At 34.2% G+C, this 18,473-nt stretch overlaps 1 long non-coding RNA gene and 1 pseudogene across 1 annotated transcript; both read left to right on the forward strand.

Annotated features, from left to right (window-relative positions):
• The first annotated feature begins 771 nt into the window (after positions 1-771).
• On the forward strand, positions 772-1,300 carry LOC141722669 (uncharacterized). Its single transcript, XR_012575680.1, has 3 exons — positions 772-892; positions 1,025-1,103; positions 1,205-1,300. It is a non-coding gene; the product is annotated as an uncharacterized LOC141722669 (long non-coding RNA).
• A 10,529-nt stretch (positions 1,301-11,829) lies between these two features.
• On the forward strand, positions 11,830-12,410 carry LOC141721595 (major strawberry allergen Fra a 1.07-like; annotated as a pseudogene).
• The last annotated feature ends 6,063 nt before the right edge of the window (positions 12,411-18,473 follow it).

The raw sequence follows: 18,473 nt of genomic DNA on the forward strand, positions 1-18,473 counted from the left end.
GATAATTATATATGTATATGTATATAATTATTTAACTTCAAAATTAATGAAGTTTGATAATATAATAAAGATGTATTATTAAAATATAACTTCTATGGAATAATTGATTAATTCTATATTTATTTTAATTACTAAAGTACTTATAAGTTTTATATTATTATTTAAACAATTTTTAAAACAAAAATATTACAAATTATCATGATATGTTATTTTAAAATTAGCTAAACTAAATATTATGTTTAATTCTATAAACTGTAATAAGTCATTGATATTTTTTAATTAAAAAACATTTGAATACTATTCATGCTTAAATTTTTTATTAGAAACTAAAAATAAAATGAAATTAGCAATTTTTAGTTGGGTTCGTGCGGGCTAAAAGAGGCTTTCAAATTTTGGCAAATGCGGGTTAAAAATTCAGGAAAATCAATCTCTGAAAACATCTCTCTCCCTACCTTCTCTAAATCTCTTTGTCTTGGTTGTTCTCTCTCGCAGCTCTTACCCCTCTCTTAGTTCTCTTTCAATTAAACGGTAAATTAAAGCAAAAATTTTGATTAAGAGCTAAAATTTTACAGATCTATGAATATGAATACTGCTTGAATCGATTCGAGTTTAAAACAGAACTAGGGTTTTTATGTTTGAATAGGATTCCAGTACTAATTTTGTTTTTTCTCTTTGACGGTTTTTCTGTCGGAGGTAAAAATCAGGTGGGGTTTGAGTGACCAGGTGGAGAAAGCGGTTATGAACTCGGTTTGTTTAAATGGGTCTTCTTCTACGATGTCATTTTGAGAGGGTGGGATTGTAGGGAGATAGGAGGTTACAAGATTGAGAGGGTAGTCTTGGGCGCGGAGATGGAAGAGATGGTGGGATTGAGATTGGCATTCTTCAACCTCAGGTTAGATAAGTTTTGTGGTAAATTTTTGTTTGGGTTTAACAAAGTGTTTTTAACCTTTTCTACATGTATTTATTAGTTTTCATGTATAGTTGTCTGAAGATAAAAACTTATCGATTATCTTACTATCAGTAGAATTAAAGATCCAGAAAGCTTTGCCCCTTGTTTGGTTTTGGCTATGGAAGAGCAGAAAGTGAAGAAATAATGATAAAAGGTACTTAATTAGGTACTTATCTCCTTGTTTTGTTTCAAATGTAAGTTATTCCAGTTATCATCTATTTTAATCGTACAGAGTACTATTAATTTCGAGTTTAGGAGTAGAGGAAGAAATGTTTTTAAAAGAAGCTGAATTGGGGCCTGAATGGTCGTCTAAATTGACAAGCTTTGATTATGAACCATTAGCTGCTGCAAGTATAGGACAGGTGATGTAGAGTTTTCATATTATTTCATTTTTTCTTTTATTTCAATTAACATTGCTGCCAAGTATTAATATATTTTGTTCTTTTTATTTGTAATTACAATATGTTTTAGGTACATCATGCTGCCACGAAGGATGGCTTGGACGTTGCTATGAAAATCCAGTATCCTGGCGTTGCGGATAACATTGATAGTGACATCGATAATATGAAACTGATTTTAGATTACACAAATCTGCTTCCAGAACAAATGTACATTGACAGTGCTATAAAAGTAAGTGATGTGTACATTATAATATGTTTTACGATCAATCTTGTTATAGTCAGCCGTGTCATCTTTTTTCTCCTTATATATAGCAAATCCTTTCAATTTTACGTGTATATACAAGTCCTAATTACCTTCCTTGTGTCTTCATTTTGACCTTCACAATAACAACTGCAAATTTAGTTGGTCTTTTTGAATCTAGATTCTGAAATAGGCCCGACAAATCCTGTTTTTATATAAAACTGCGAGTTGATCTCAGATAGTCCCCTGTCTTATTCATCAAGATAGGTTAATCTCATTGTGGCTTGAGTAGAAATATGTTTGTAATCTATTCAAGGAAAAGCAGGAGTATAACTCTGAGAAAGAATCCAATGTTTTACCATATCGTGTATTCATTTTGCACTTCAAATAAACATATTCAGTATTCCATTTGCAGTTCGATTATACATGTTTTGTATTCTTTTATTACATCAATTATATTTTAAAAAAAAAACTTTTCAGGTTCAACAAGATCTTAATTTCATTGCCTGGACATTTCCGACTCCTGTATGGAATTATCCATCGTTTCACTGGTATTGGTTGTATTAGTGCCTTTTTTACAGTACTATGCTAAAATATCTGTGCAGGTGGCTAAAGAAGAATTATCTCGTGAATGTGACTATGAATTGGAGGCGAATAACCAGAAAAGATTTCGTGAATTGTTATCTAATACACAAGGTTGTTATGTTCCCATGGTGATAGATGGTATACGGAGTAAAAGGATTCTAACTACCGAATTTGTTTCTGGTAAATCACTTTTCCTTCGCCATTAATTCTTGGGCCAGTATTAGTACATCTATTTTGATAAATTTTAATGTGCAAGATGGATCTTTACACAACTTCCACGTTTAAGACCTTGCATGTTGTACATTTTGATGGTGAAGGAGTTGTATATATATTTAACCTGTCGATTACTTAGTGATAGTCACATGCATCAATATAAGAAAGTAGGGAGATTATTGAAGATCTTATATTACTAGAAAAATTTGAGATGTAACCCTGAAACACCATTCCAATTTTCCTCTTTTCCTTCTTATGTACTTGTAACTTGTCCTGCATTGTACTTGCTAACTGTAAATGCCATGAATGTTGGTGTTTATTCTAAGGCCGCAGCATTCTAGCTCGAATTTAGTCGAGCATGGTTTATAGTACAGAGTACTATTAATAACACCGACTCCTCCTCTTCTTAATCAACTAATCGTCATATTTGGTATGTCATTTATCCTTTTTATGTCCCTGTTAACATATTTGTTTGTTGAAGTTTTTATAATATTTAGACTTTTCGAGTTTTAGATGTGCTGGTTAATTTTTGCCTAATTATTTGTAAGTTGTATACTCCCTGTGGTGTTTTACCAATATTTTTTCACTGAAGAAGTAACATGTGGTCCAGTTATTTAAATACGTTTACTTTCTGGAGAGTCATTGTCATTTCTCTTTGTGATCATGTCTAATTACTTCTTGCTAATTTATTTGTAATTACTTTAATTTACACACATTAATATATTGTATGTTTATTCTAGATTGATGATTTTAACCTAAACTCTCCTCTTCGTTTCCTCTGGACCTTCCTGTCAATTGGTTAATCAATGAAATTAGTTGTAAATAGAACATATGTTAAAGCTATAGTAGTATTTTTATGTGTGTTGTAGGATGTCACCACACTAACTGATTGAACACTACTACTCGAGACATTTTGTATCATACTCTCATTTTCCCTTGTCTTTTTTGTATCAATTTTTGTACTGGGTTGTACAGGCTTTATTACGAGTTCATTCTAGAGGGTAAGGAACACCCAATAAATTGCAGGAAACTAGCAACTGAGAAGAAAAATTGGTTTCTAACTTCTGACAATCACGTAAGGGGTGAATCCTCAAATGTGCAAATTTTGCTGGACTATAATCAACTTCTAAAACAATATGGTGGGTTTATTCTTAATGTTTTTTTGCTAATTAAACACTCTTCCCTCTTATTCCGTAAAGGAAGCGAAGGAGATACCACTAAACCTTAATGTGAGTGAGTGGCAAAAGGGGGCAGGGGTGTTGTAATGAATCTATAGTTCTTCAAATTTGTTATTAATTTCACCAACTTCTAACCAAATATGGTCAAATTTGTTATTAATTTCACCAACTTCTAACTAAAGACAATAAAGTCATATACAAATACATATATACAAATACATATAGTAACTTGAACTCGAATATTTTTACCAACTCAGCAATTTATTTTTCGTTTTATTAACCTCCAATAACCTTGAAGTCTAAATGCAGACAGACATCTGGAGTGTTGGTGTCATTTTGTGAAAGTTAATTAATACTATGATTATTCCTGGAAGTTAATATATATTTACTAATTGGATTATGTGAATTGTAGGGAACGTGTGTTGGTGGATGGCCCTCGTGCTGGGAAACACATCCAAGCAGGTGTCAAGAAAGTTTATTATCACTTCACCAGCCAAATGAGTTGATATCTGAACATATGTCGTTGGAGTGAATATTAGCTAAGTTTTGTGAGTCAATTGTTCCATGTTCTCTATTAGTAGGGAGTGGGCTTCTGAAGGGTAGGGTCAAGTTTTGGATGTAAATTAGTTGGTTTAATTAGTTCATTTTGTTGTGATTTCCTTATATTGTAGACTTATGATGGTTGTAGTTGGTAGATTTTGAAGTTTTGAATGTAATAGTATTTGATGGGGGTTTGTAAAACTTGATTTGAAGTTTGGTTTGGATTGTTTATTTTTTTGACTTGTATGAAATCCAGGTTTTATGGTATGTTCAATTTACAAACCAATCCTATCAATTTTTTTTAAAAAAAATATGTTACATTAGGTACTTAAATTGGGGCCGCCTGTGGGACCCACCCATGGGGCCCCATTTTTTTAACAAATTCTAAATGCAAAGGTAATATACATAGTGTGATACTATAGACACAGTTTGATGTTACATTTGATTGCTATTGTAACACAAATGTCAATATTACACCAGGCCAAAAAGGATGTTACTTTAGGGGCCAAAGGTAACTCGAAAAAAAGCAACTTAATTTTTATGTTACCTTAGGCCTTTTTCTGGCTGTGGTAACACTTTTTTGGGCCTGTTGTAACATTTTCTTGGTGTTGCTGTAGGCCATTTATGGTGTAGAACACTACCAATGATCCAACTTCCTTGTGTGAACCAGGAATTGGAGCAACTCCTGAAAGATTGAATCAATTGGAATCTGTACAAATGGTTTACCATACCTACTTGAAGGAACACATCTTGTTGTATTTCATGATAGATGGTAGGGTTTATCATATAAGACAAAATGCCATTCCATTGAAGTATTTTGAAGAATTGGAGCATGTATTATTCTTACTTCAAGTGGATGACAGATTGACAGGGACTGCTGCAAATTATTTGAAAGAACAGATTCAGAGACAGAAAAGACTTTATTCTGTTAAGTCTGACAGCATATATGTTCCAAAGTACAGAAATCACAATGGTGATATTGTTGATATGAAGCCTAATACTGCACAGATCAGAACATATCTTGGTATTAAGGGGCTTGAATTCAATCTAGAGTCTAACAAAGCTTATGTCATAAGACTAGATCGGGAGTTGAGAAGAGCAAAGATTAATGATCTCAGAGCTGCAATATTTCAAACTGGTGAAGATACTGCAGAGCTTAAAGATGTCAAACGGAGAATGATTGATGAACTCAGATATGCTGAGAAATGTTTGTTGAAGAATTATCTCAGAATAACTCCTGACATCAGAGAGATCAGAAAATGATGAAGCCAAGTCAAAGATCTACAACTACTTAAATTCTGATGTGTATACAGACTAAAGTTGTTATCAGAAGTTGAATTGGTAAAAGCTTTAAGGACTGTAAGTTGTAGTTATCTTGTCTATTTCTCATGCATTTGTACTTAATGTTTTTGACATCATCAAATATCTGTTAAACTTGTATATTTTGATAATTTACAAGTTGGGGGAGATTGTTAGATATATTTGATAATGTCATGGCTAATATGTTTTATGTTTAGATTTCAGATCTTATTTGAACAGAACAAATCAGTACTTAATTGATCAGTACTTATACTGGACGTCAGAACTTAAGGGATATCAGTACTTATGTTATCAGGAGATAAGCATCAGGAGATAGATATCAGAACTTAAGTGCTGAAGGACGATCAGATAAGGACAGTAGCTGATTAAAGTTAAGAAGATCAAGATAAACATAAGAAGAGATATGAATGAAGAAGGAATTCCGTAAAGAATGGAATACTTGGAAGGAAAGATATCTGATTGATATATATTAGGAAGCAGAATTATATTCCATATCAATTAGCGATTATCTTGTAACTGTGTAATATATAAACACAGACATAGGGTTTACACTATAAGTGTTATCATTATCGAGAATATTATTTACTGTAACCCTAGCAGCTCTCGTGATATTTTGTTCATCACTGAGAGATAACAGTTCCAGATTGTAACAGAGTTTATTGTTTCAATAAAGGTTGTTTTCTGTTACATAAGTTCTTGAAGTTTGATTTGATTGTAATAAACACTGTATTCACCCCCTCTACAGTGAAAGTGTGACCTAACACATAATTTTTAGACATTTTATTAAAAAATGCCGATTTTTGTTTGACTTGGATTAATTATGATAATACATATTTTGATGACTACACAACTTGATTATTTTATTATTTTGAATTATTTTTACGAATTATTTATCTAATTCATCCCTCCAAATGAATAAGTGTTATGGATAGTACTTTTTTTAATAATAATATGAGATCGCGTCATTTGCAAATATGATCTTGAAATTAAAATGAAAAATTCCATTTCGGTTTTGATCACTAATACAGTCTTAACTACAAAAATTTATCTCGTAAAAAAGGGGACTTCAAGAGACATACAGAACAAATCCAGAAAAGTAGGGTGTGCAGTATAGGTTTTTGATGAAATGTGTGAGAGAGATGGTCATAAATGTAATGCAAGGAAGGCATTTCGTTTGTTTGTTTTTCAGTGATTTCAATAGTTACTTGTCATATTGAAAAAGGTAACTACAATAAACTTTGTGTTAAATATATGATCCTATTGGGGCCTTCCTCTAACACCTTAAGGTTTTAGATGAGCTGGTTACTCAACATGGTATCAGAGCTTAGGCTGGCGGGAGAACTAAGGTTCGATTCCCAGCCACCCCCAATATTCTCACAATTTAATGTGGACACTAAAGGCAATTAATACCCCAAAGATGGGTGCCGGTGTTCCACTCTTCGACCCATAAATGGGCTTTCGAGTGAGGGGGAGTGTTAAATATATGATCCTATTGGGGCCTTCCTCTAACACCTTAAGGTTTTAGATGAGCTGGTTACTCAACAAGTCCTAATAATATTCAACCTACTATTCTTTCGGTTTCGTGGGATAAGAATATTCAGATTTTGAATTTGAGTGATTGTAAGCTCAGGTATAGTCTTGCTGGTCATAATGGCTATGTTAATATTGTTGTTGTTTCTCTTGATGGTCATTTTGTGCTAGCGGTGACAAATATGGATTCTGTTGTGGGATTTGGCCGAGGGAAAGAAGCTTTACTCTTCGGATGCTTCTTCCATTATTCATGCTCTTTACTTTAATCCTAAAAGGTATTGGCTTTGTGCTGCTATTGAGTCCAGAATCAAGTTTTGGGATCTCGAGAGTAAGAGCATTTTCGTCGATTTGAGAATTGACAGAGGCTGATCTAGCTACTAATGGAAATGCCACTCAGACTAATACTGGCAAGAATCAGGTTATTTAAGATGATGATTATGAAGTTAGAATTAACTACATCTTACTTAAAGTTTTTTGATGAAAAATCAGAAAAGGAGTTGCACAATAAAGAAAGTGAAGAAAAGGTTTTACCCTTTAACAAAGAAAATGAAAATGAAGGATTGTGCTTTGCATAGTCATTAAAAAAAGCTAGAGTTACGACTGAGAGAAAGCCAGGAAACTTCTTGTGCAGAAATTAGTTATATTGAAAGCTCTGTAAAAGAGCAAGATGAACAAATATGCACTCTGCAGAAAATAATTTGCAGAAAACAAATTTGTTGGGAAAGTTTGAGCTCTCCGATATTGTTGCTGCTCTTTAGTGAGCTTGTTACCATTGTGGTTTGTGCCCTTTCTATGGGTTGTTGAAGCCGAGAGGTCACTCTATTGAAGTGACCAAATACTCGTGCTTGTTTTGAGCTCTGTGAGCATTTACAGTTGAGCTTGCATAGCGTCAAGTTGGCTGATATTATTGAAGTCGAGAGGTCACTCCATTGAAGTGACTGAGTACTCGTGCTTGTTTTGAGCTCTGTGAGCAATTATCCTCTAATGACATGTAAAGCCGGGATTCCTTTAATGGCAATCAAAGCCAGGGTCCTTTAACGATAAGCAATGTCAGGACTTAAATGAAGTTAAAGCGGTCCTTTAATGGCAAGCAAGGCCAGGACGTGGGTTTAATTTACATCCTTTGGACATAACGTCAAAAGTTGTGTTTTTGGTAATGGAGGCAGTCCGTTCTGCTTCATCCTCAATATGGTGTCTTAGAACTCTCTGGTGGCAAGATTACTTGGCGACCAAGAGTAAACTGGATGTTTTGCTCAAAGTCCGGGACTGACAGAGGTGAGCATGACTTCTCGAATTGTACAATGGTGTATGTAGCAAGAAGGACTGGAAATACGGAAGTGACCAAGATTATTCCCTGAAGCTGGGATATAGTGCCGACAAACTTAACATTGGATCTCTTCGGTTTTTCGAGGCACATCAGTGGTGAGGGGCATTTCTTGTGAATTGGTAAATTTCTATCAAGCCAGGAGGAAACATTCCCACCATCTTCAAGAATAACAGATTGCATAATATCTTTTGAAGTCCCAGTAGTACTGTACTTACTGGCAGTAGCAAGTTTATATCTTCAAGCCAAGAGTTTCACTTTGTTCTCACTCATTAGCTTGAGGGGGAGTATTGAGGAATAAATAGAAGGTTAGTTTAGTCATTGTAGTGGAATAAATATTGGGCTCTATATAAAGCCCCACCAAGTTCATTGTACAGGCAGGATTAGTTACAATGTAGTCATTAAAGAGTTTCTATTTCTTTCCCTTTTCCTTTTTCTTGTTTTGTTCTTCTTAAAACATCCATAGTTATATGGAGTAGTTATCAATATATAATAGTTATCAGGACTAAACCTAACATAGCTCATCCAATTAGAATGCACATCCCCATCCTGAACCGTATACTTACACTCTCCTAGATTTTTTTTTTTATTATTTTCTGGTTTGATTTCAACATCACTTTGGTAGGATGCTTTTTCCTTGAATCAGGTTGCATATTTTGTTCAAAATAATTGGTACACCAGATAAACAACCATCTAAACAAATATTGACCTCTTGTGACTCTAGGCTTGTATATTGTTTCTCTTTGAAAAGGCTGGCCCCTACAAAAAATCCCAGTCACAGTGCATACTCCATATTTGGCCATGATTTTCTGATTTCCCTATACTTTCACTACCAAGAGGTTGAACATCTTTATTAAGAACCTCAAACTTCACACTTCCTTAACACTAGGCTGGTAAGAACTAATAAGTCTGCCTCCTGAACGACACTTTCCACACTTCACTCACAAAGCCTCTTCACACTCTAAAGGAATGATAACACTAGCTCCATTTTATCCAACACTACCTCTTCACTTACCATACCCACTTCATTATCATCATCACTAAACTTCTCATCAAACCCTCTTTTTTTTTCTCCTTAGCCATTTCATCAAACATATAGTGGGCACACACCTTGAAGACCCTCTTCCCTATTCGACGAATACTCATCAGCAAGTGGCAAAGCTAAAAGTTCCAAAACATAATGTGATTTGATCCCCTCTAGCAACAACATCGATCTTATTGAACAACTATGTCATTGTTGTGTAGAGCTTTTTCCGACAACTTCTTAAAATTATGCAGGATTCAAATCGAGTGAAGATAGTACATATTAATTCTTAGGCCTCGAGAATCGGAGGCTCTGATACCATGATAACTATTATATATTGATAACTACTCCATATAACTATGGATGTTTTAAGAAGAACAAAACAAGAAAAAGGAAAAGGGAAAGAAATAGAAACTCTTTAATGACTACATTGTAACTAATCCTGCCTGTACAATGAACTAGGTGGGGCTTTATATAGAGCCCAATATTTATTCCACTACAATGACTAAACTAACCTTCTATTTATTCCTCAATACTTTGTATATGTACATCACAATGCTTAATGATAGGTTTGAGGAAATGTGGGTGTAAGCATTGTTACTGGATGTGGCAATGCTGGGATTTTGGAGCTCGGATTACCAGATAGTAAAAATTCGGTGGTTTTTTTTGTTGTTCTTCAGAGATTGACATGTTTTTGCCAAATGTGGAAAACTAAACGATGTTAGGTCCATTCTCATTGAAACTAAGCTGTGGAAGACAGTGTTACGGCTTCATGGACATGGGAGTGAATAAAGGGATGTTATTCTAAGATTTTAATTTGGATGTAAAGTGCGGGTGTAAGCCAGATAATATCAGTTTCATCGGGCTTTTAACTGAATGTGCTTCTGGGAGGCTTAACGAAGATATTGGATTTAAAAAGCATCCTAGTCAATCTTGGATCCAGTTAATATCAGTTGTTGTAATGGGAGATAGGTCATTTCTTAACTTCTGGATTCCACTAGGGCCAATAGGAAGCCTCCTATTGATAACTTGATTTCTTCCAAGTCTTCTCCTTTCTCACACGAGCCGGGGCCCAACTTCCGTAGGGGTTGGAGTGTGGTTAACCTGCTAAGTAGGGGTCTGTGCAAAATAGAACCGGAGGGGGGTTGTATCCCGCGACAACTCCGGTGTAAGAATAAGAAATGGGTTTTCTTGAAGAAGAAGAAGAGGGAAGAAAGAGCTATTCAAAATATATGTAACGGTGTGTGTATGTGTGTCTAGTAGTCAAATGTTTTTCCACCCCTAAAACCCTCTTTTTGGGGCCTTTTATAGGTCCCAAGATTTAGGGTTTTTGGGGTTTGTACCTCTTCATCCTGGCCTTTGATCATTCTTGGTTGGTGATAGGTTGGACGGTCCAGATGGGCTGTGCGGTCAGGTGTCCTTTCTCCATTAGAGTTGTCTTGGGATGTTTACCCATGAACGGCTGGGATGCAATTATTTCATTTTGGGTAACATTAGACAGTTGATTCTTTTGTCCTGTACCACGTGGCAACGGGGACCACCCCGGCTTGGGCCTGGGGTGTTATCTTTTTGGGCCTCAGTTCTTTTATTTGGGCCTGGTTACTTCTGGCCTATCACCTATTATTTTCGTAATTATAGCCTGTGTTTGCTTCCATCGTGACATTGCTCTTCTGAGGCGAGTGTATGGACTCTGTTTTCTGCTAAAAGGCTGATCTCTAACATTTCCCTGCGCTGTGTGCTTTTTACATTCGGAAGTTCGTAACCAGTTTCGATGTTACTGCAGAATCATAATTGACCAGTTTTGATGTTACTGCAGAATCATAATTCCCTCGACGGTATGCAATTGCTCAATGATCAAGTGCTATACTGAGACATTTATTATTCCATTTATATGGATTGCTGTGTGTATTTTGAACTCTCGATCAGTGAGACGAGTACTATGCTGAGATATTCTAGCTTTGAATTCAGTTTCTGAGTAACGGTAGCTAGTTATAGGGATTTATAATGCAACAATATTTGCTAATGCTTAATATGATTCTACTTCCAGCAAGGTTTGGCATCTTTGGAGGTGCTGGCAGTCCCTCCTAATAGATGACACTTAAATGGTTTTTTAGTACCCTTGAAGATACTGTGTAGCCAGAAGCCATTTTCCTCCATCCTCGTGTTTTCGTACCAACATTTTAGTAATTGGCCACACACATTTAATTTGCATGTTATCTGAAGTTTCTTAATTTTTTACTTTCTTGTCCTTTATATGTTAGTTGTTTGTGGCAAGTAGGCAACTAATACCTTTTCACAACCTGTAGTGCAATGCTTGCAGGCATTGCATACTGGACAATTCAACGAATTTCACCGAAACACAATCAAATATATTCATAGTTGTTAAATTAAGCAAACAAGATCTCTAATTCTTAAATTACTATAGATATATACCTCTTTCATCTAATCTCTGTAATCAGACACAGTTTCTCATACAACATAAAGCTTTTGATTTTGATCTATATTCTTACGTAATTAAGATCTCATGGGTATCTTTACATTTACAGATTAGCTCACATCTCCGGTAGCTCCAGCGAGAATATTCAAGGCTTCAATAGTTGACTCCCACAATTTAATTCCAAAACTATTACCACATGCTGTTAAGAGTTTTGAACTCCTGAAAAGAGATGGGGGAGTAGGAAGCATTAAACAGATCAACTTTGCTGAAGGCAAGATGACTCTGGCCTATATACATTTAACATGTACCTCTATTTATTTGCTTTTATTTTAAAAGCATATATTGACACACCTGTTTTCCTGCTCGCAGGAAGCAAAATTAGGTACTTAAAGCACCCAATCGACCACCTCAATGAAGAAAATTATGTGTATAACTGCACTTTGATTGAAGGAGAGGGAATGATGGACAAGATTGACAAAATATCGTACGAGGTAAAGTTTGAAGCTTCATGTGCTGGGGGAACCATCTGCAAAATGACCACCGAAGTTTATGCCAAGAACAATTTTGAGCTAAAGGAGGATGAAATAAATGATGGGAAAAAGAAGGTAATGGGAATGTACAAGATTGTGGAAGCATATCTCCTCCAAAACCCTGATGCCTATGTGTAGCATGGCTTTAAGCAATTGAAATGTTCCCTTCGGGTGCAGGGCGAAATACCCGGGGCGCAAAGAGAGGCTAGAGCCCCGGATAGACTAAAAAAAATCAGTAAAATATGTATTCCAGCCCCGGGTATTCTCTTAAAATGATGAACTGTAGTACTAATGAACATGCTACCATGTTTATGGTTTGTCTAATGTGGCTTTGTATTGTTTATTAACACTTTGTTGAGCTGTCCAAAAGCAAAGGAAATTAGCAGATATATTCTTTTTCAACTTTCTTTCTTTGATGATGTACATATAGTTTCACGGTAAAAGTTCTCGATTGCAGATACATTCCGATTATCTCATCGTTCCTTGTTGGCATAATTCACCTTTTATAATAAAAAAAATCTAGGAGTTCATCTTTTCTTCCCACTTTATTAATTAATTTTGGATATAAACTCATCATTTTTCATTTTTCTTAATGAGTAAATATTTAAAAGAGTCGAACTTTATTTTTGAAAGTTAAACTCACGTACACGTCAGGAGTCAATTTTTTCCTCACTTTTGGAGAAATCAAGAACTCGAGTACTCGCCCACATCACATCTTTGTTAGATAAGAGTCAAACTTTTAAATAAATTAAGTATTAAAACTTTAATTCACTATAACAAAATAGGCCAATTACGACGGCCAACTTACGAGGGAAAAAAAATGTGCGCCCAACTTATGACGAAAAAAAGTAAAACGTCGTAAATATTTACGACAAAATCCAAAATTGTCTTAAGTTTAATATTTTATTAATAAAATTATGCACAGCACGATTAAACATAAATAAAAATTATTTGAAGTTGCGACGATTTAAATATTTCGTCGTAAGTTAATTATTTTTATTAAAATTTTAAATTGAAATTGAATAAAAAAATATTTTATCTAAATTTACAACGAAATATTTTTGACGGAAAAAATCGGATCGTCAAATTTACGACAGAACCCGATACCATGTAAGTAACATGTCGCTCCAAAACCTTAAGTTGTTAGAGAAAGGTCCGAACAGGATCTTATACTCTTAAGTTTAGATTTCTGAATTTCTTAGTCTTATTTCTCTTTCGTATGCTTTTTCTTTGAGTTTTAGTATATTTTGCTTAGCAACAAAAAGAAAGAATGTTCATTGCATTTACCAAAAATGATCATGCCGAGCAGATCATACCAGCATATTTTTATGAACCAAAAATAAAATCACAGATCAAGTACTAGCTGAAACACAGTCTAGAACATTAAGGAAAAACTAAAGGGAACAAATTAACAAAAGATAATTCAGTATACCATAAGTAGCGAAGTGTAGACTCTGGCACTGTTGCTACCTGCTAGTCACTACTGTCTGAAACAAGCAACATCTACATATATCAGCAGCCACAAAACATTTCAAAAATGCATAAATTAGGAACATCAAGTGCAGATAACCTTTTACTCTCGCCCTTATTAAGGGCCAAATTCAAGATATTTATCTTCACATATTTCTTCTATTTCTAACTCAACAGTTGCAAAACGGAAATAAATGTTTTTAACTAGGCCATTCCTTGGGGAGTGACAAGACTAAAGAATGTTTCTCTCAGAGAAATGCTGGAATTCCAAGTTATACAAATTAGAGTGCATAAGAACAGATAACATCATGCAGCTATTACTGCACAAGAAAAATTTATACCACCCGCTGTGACTGCTGACAATGTTTCTGGTACTACCTTCTAAATTTCCCGGACACGACAGTAGAAATTAACCAAATTAGAAAATTGAAAGAAATAATAAATGTATGTGTGAAGAAGAATCCAAAGAAGTTAAAATTTTGACGTTCTAAAGCAGTCTAGTGGAAGCTACATTAATGTCACATGATTCTTCTGGTCATTGATGAACTTGTAACTCGTAAGATTAAAATACTCATCAGGTGAATGTGCTTGTTTCATAATTAAAGTGGACACTTCTTAAGATTCGGACTTCATGATTTGAAATGTGAAATTGAGTAATTTGATTCCACCTTTCACGCAGTCACTGATCTACACTTTATTAGTATATGGTTATCGATGAGCATAAATCTGCAAAACATTTTTCAAAGCTATGTGTGCGCCAATAATTCAATCTCAAACCTAATTGTGCCCTAGGTTATGCAATTACTATATACTTGACAAAAAAACAATAATGCTGTATATGCCTCCCACGAAATAAATTAATGAGTGCCCCCAGATCCACTATTTGATGCTTGCATTCCTTGTTGTATAAAATTTTAAAACTAATTTCAAATAAAAATATTCATAATTTAATGTTGGATGTTGTATCTTACTACAAGAGTAAGCACATAATGCATCAATTTATGTACAAAGAGAGCATATTCTATGCATACCTGAGGAAATGCTTTGACAATAGTTGCTCCAGAATTGCCACCAAGTAAGTACGTTTTGAATTTAACAGGCATTATTAAAGGTTCTTTATATCCCGGTGATAGCTTCACATACTTCAACTTTCTGAACGGAGAAGGCGTGTACTCACGATAAAAGACAGCTTCCACAAAAAATTCCTAAAATATATTTTAGCTAAGATATTTAAAATTAAGCAATCTGAAAGCCAAATGCAATTTAAAACTAAATCTCAGCATGCAATAGATTAAGATAACAGGTATCATGGGCATTCTTTATTGCAGGAATATTTGATTTTTCCGGAAGCTCCTTACAAATTTATAAACTTAAACTACTGTTCACCAGATTAATAGTTTAAGTTTACATTTTGCTGAGGAAACAAGAAAAAAGTTAAATATATAATTACCTGAATGATAGCAGAGTCGAGAGTAAGGATCTTGGCACTACTCAATTTCGATAACATATTTATGAAATGACGATAAGCTACACTCTTATTTTCCCAAGTCGCCTTATTGTACTGGTTTGTATCCCATAGTTTTATAGATACATTTTCCAGCTCATCAACATCTAATTTGACCTGAAAGATACCAATACAACATAGGTCGCAGAGTTTTGGTGCCACGACCACAATCTGACAATTACAATGAGAGAGTACAAGTAATCTGGTACCGATCTTTAGGCACGCTAATTGAGGACAAGATATAGTGAAATCGGGTATGAACCTTGTTGTGAAATATAACTTGACATCCCGCACACTAACAAGTGCAGAGAAGAAATGAGTGATATTCTGAGGTAAAGGTACATCATACAGTTCTAAATTTAATAAATCTGGAAAAGCCCAAACTTCTTGTGGCAAATTGCACCTTTTCAAATTGAGAGTTGTCAGCGCAGGCAAGCTCATAGATGACAACGACTCTGGCAACTCGACACCATCAAGACACAGAGTTGTTAAAGCAGGCAAGCATATCAGACAAGAAACAGGTATCTTGTAGTTGGAGATATGGGGAGGGCATATCAAATGCAAAGTTTTCAAAACGGGTAACACCCATACACCATCTGATCCTGATGAATCACCGAAATCAAGAGGCGCCCTTAACTTTAGTCTCTGTGTGGTGTTAGAACTAAATGTAGACAAATTAAACGGCTGGTAACGATGAAACTCTAAATCAATATCAACCTCCACAACATTATGGTCAATTGGGTACCTAATCAACCTTCTCAAGAAACTTGGCGGAAACGGATAAACCGCAAACAATACTTGAAACAAGAAACAGGAGTTTCATGGTTTCGACTGGACAAAACATGTTCCATAAATTTGATGATACCAGAATGGGTGTATGGGAAAAGTTGGTCATACCAATCAAAAGTGAGGGAAGAGGTAGTTGTCCATACATGCCTCCATCGTTTCGAGAGAACGCTAGTTTGAACTGCTTGTCGAGTGCCAAGAAATGAGAGAATCTGATGAAGTATATCGTCAGGTAAGCTGCTGAGCCTGTCCCCTTCATCTTGCTTTGCTATCTTCGGCCTCTGGTTCATTTCTATTGACCCAATCCGTTGATTTTTGTGTTGGATTAAGATTATCTTCTGAGGAGAGTTTATGCTTCAGGAGTTCAGGGTGTCAAAAAGCAGCATAAACCTGGGGTTATTCAATCGTCTTTGTAAAGATTTCTTTTGGATTTTAATAATCCAGGATATTTAATTTAGATTTCAAATAATTTTAAATCCGAAATTATTCAATACGTATTGAATTTATTTTTTAAAACATAACACTTAATCTAGATTTTAAAAAGTTTACTAGTATTAATAGGACTTTTACCGATTAAAAAACCCAACCTGTTATTTGAGAATATTTTTGCAATTTTTTTACTATGGTGTATGTAGCAATACTGTACACTTGTTGAGTTGTCCAAAAGCAAAGGAAATTAGCCTCTTCTTCAACTTTTTTTTATAATGTACATATAAAAAAAATAGGAGACGATGTTCTCTGGGTTTATTCAATCGATTTTATACAGATTTTTTTGGATTTTTATAATCCAGGATAGTATATTTAGATTTTGAATAATTTTAAATCCGAAATAACTCAATTTGTTATACGAGAATTATTTTGCACTTTTTTATGTGTGGTTGAGCTGTCCAAAAGCAAAGAATATTAGCAGTTCTACTATTTTTCAATTTTCGTTTTTTGATAATGTACATATAATTTCACCTTAAAAAATTTTGATTGCAGATTGTCTCATCTTTCCCGATTCTCATAATTTACTTTTTATATTAAAAAAAATTCTAGTAATACATCTTTTATTCCCCCTTTATTAATTGATTTTCGATTATTTGTTATAAACCTATGTTTAATGTCACCATTTGAGTAAAAAGATCCAAGATGGTACTATTCAAAAATAAGGCCCAAAATATCACTTTTCCACACGCTATATTGTAACATTTTGCCCGTTAAATAACGCTACACAGTTTAGCATTTTCTCCTTTTTTTCCAAAAAAAATTACAAATACATAACCACCCCCAAGTATATGTGTGTTATTATGTGCTGAGGGGTGAGCTACAATCACACTGACCTACATACATAGAATTGAGGATAACCATAACTGAATTTTACAGGATTTATATAGATAACTACAATATAATCATCATAATTGAAAAGGGGATATAGATAGAGCCACCTTGTACAACCATAAATTTTGAGATATCACTTTCTCTTCATATTGTGTTAATTATGTTTTGTCGATATTATGTGCATATTTTCTATTAATTTTCATAGATATTGTGTTTATATTGTTCATGCAGATGTGTTCCTACTGTGCTGAACAAAGATGATTATATATTTATGAAGTCGTGATTTTAATTTATGTTTCTGTATGTAATGTTTGCTTGGAATTATATTTTGCTGCATTATAACATTTAGTGTAATATACTACTTTTGCTAACATTTCTTGTAATTTACATGATAGTTGTTGTATTTATATTTGCAGCTTTCTTAATTTATACATTTTGTAAATAATATCCCTGCTTAGAATTATGTTGGGCAACCTTCAATTTCAACTTTCCAGTCTGGCTTGAATTGGTTATTCAGATTAATCAATTGATATAGATTTTTAAGCCTTCCCCCATAGAACAAGGGGAATCTAACCCTCGTACTTTATTAGAGTCAAGAAAATATTTATAAGCCTATTTGTGGTGCTTCGTTGCTCAGCTGTTTATTTAATTTAAGAAGCTGAAGTTTTAGTTGGGGAACTTATGTCTCGGGCTGTGTTGGGCAGTCGAGAAAATATTTATAGCAGCCACATTATCTCTTTCAAATTGTGGTGTTTGTAAAATTTGTTGCACTGTTTCTTGCACAAGTATTGCTAGTAATGACATATTTCGCAGAGTTTTTTGTCTAATATACCGTCTTCTATGTTCTAATTCTTTTTATATCTTATTTCTGTGATTTTATTCTGATATTGCAACATGTCATGGCTATAAGTAGTCGCAAAAAGTGAAATTCTGCTGAACTACACAACTTTGTTCTGCACAGTCGAGTCCCGCAGTCACATCTACTTTCGTAGTTGATTACCTGATTCTGCTTTTGCATATTTTTTTATATAATTGAACTTGTTAATGTCCAAAAGAGATTTTTTTATTTATCATATATTAAAAAAACGTTATATCATATATTAGCTTTCGCAACCAGATTT

The sequence above is a fragment of the Apium graveolens genome, chromosome 1 (assembly GCF_009905375.1).
Source record: "Apium graveolens cultivar Ventura chromosome 1, ASM990537v1, whole genome shotgun sequence".
NCBI lineage: Eukaryota > Viridiplantae > Streptophyta > Magnoliopsida > Apiales > Apiaceae > Apium > Apium graveolens.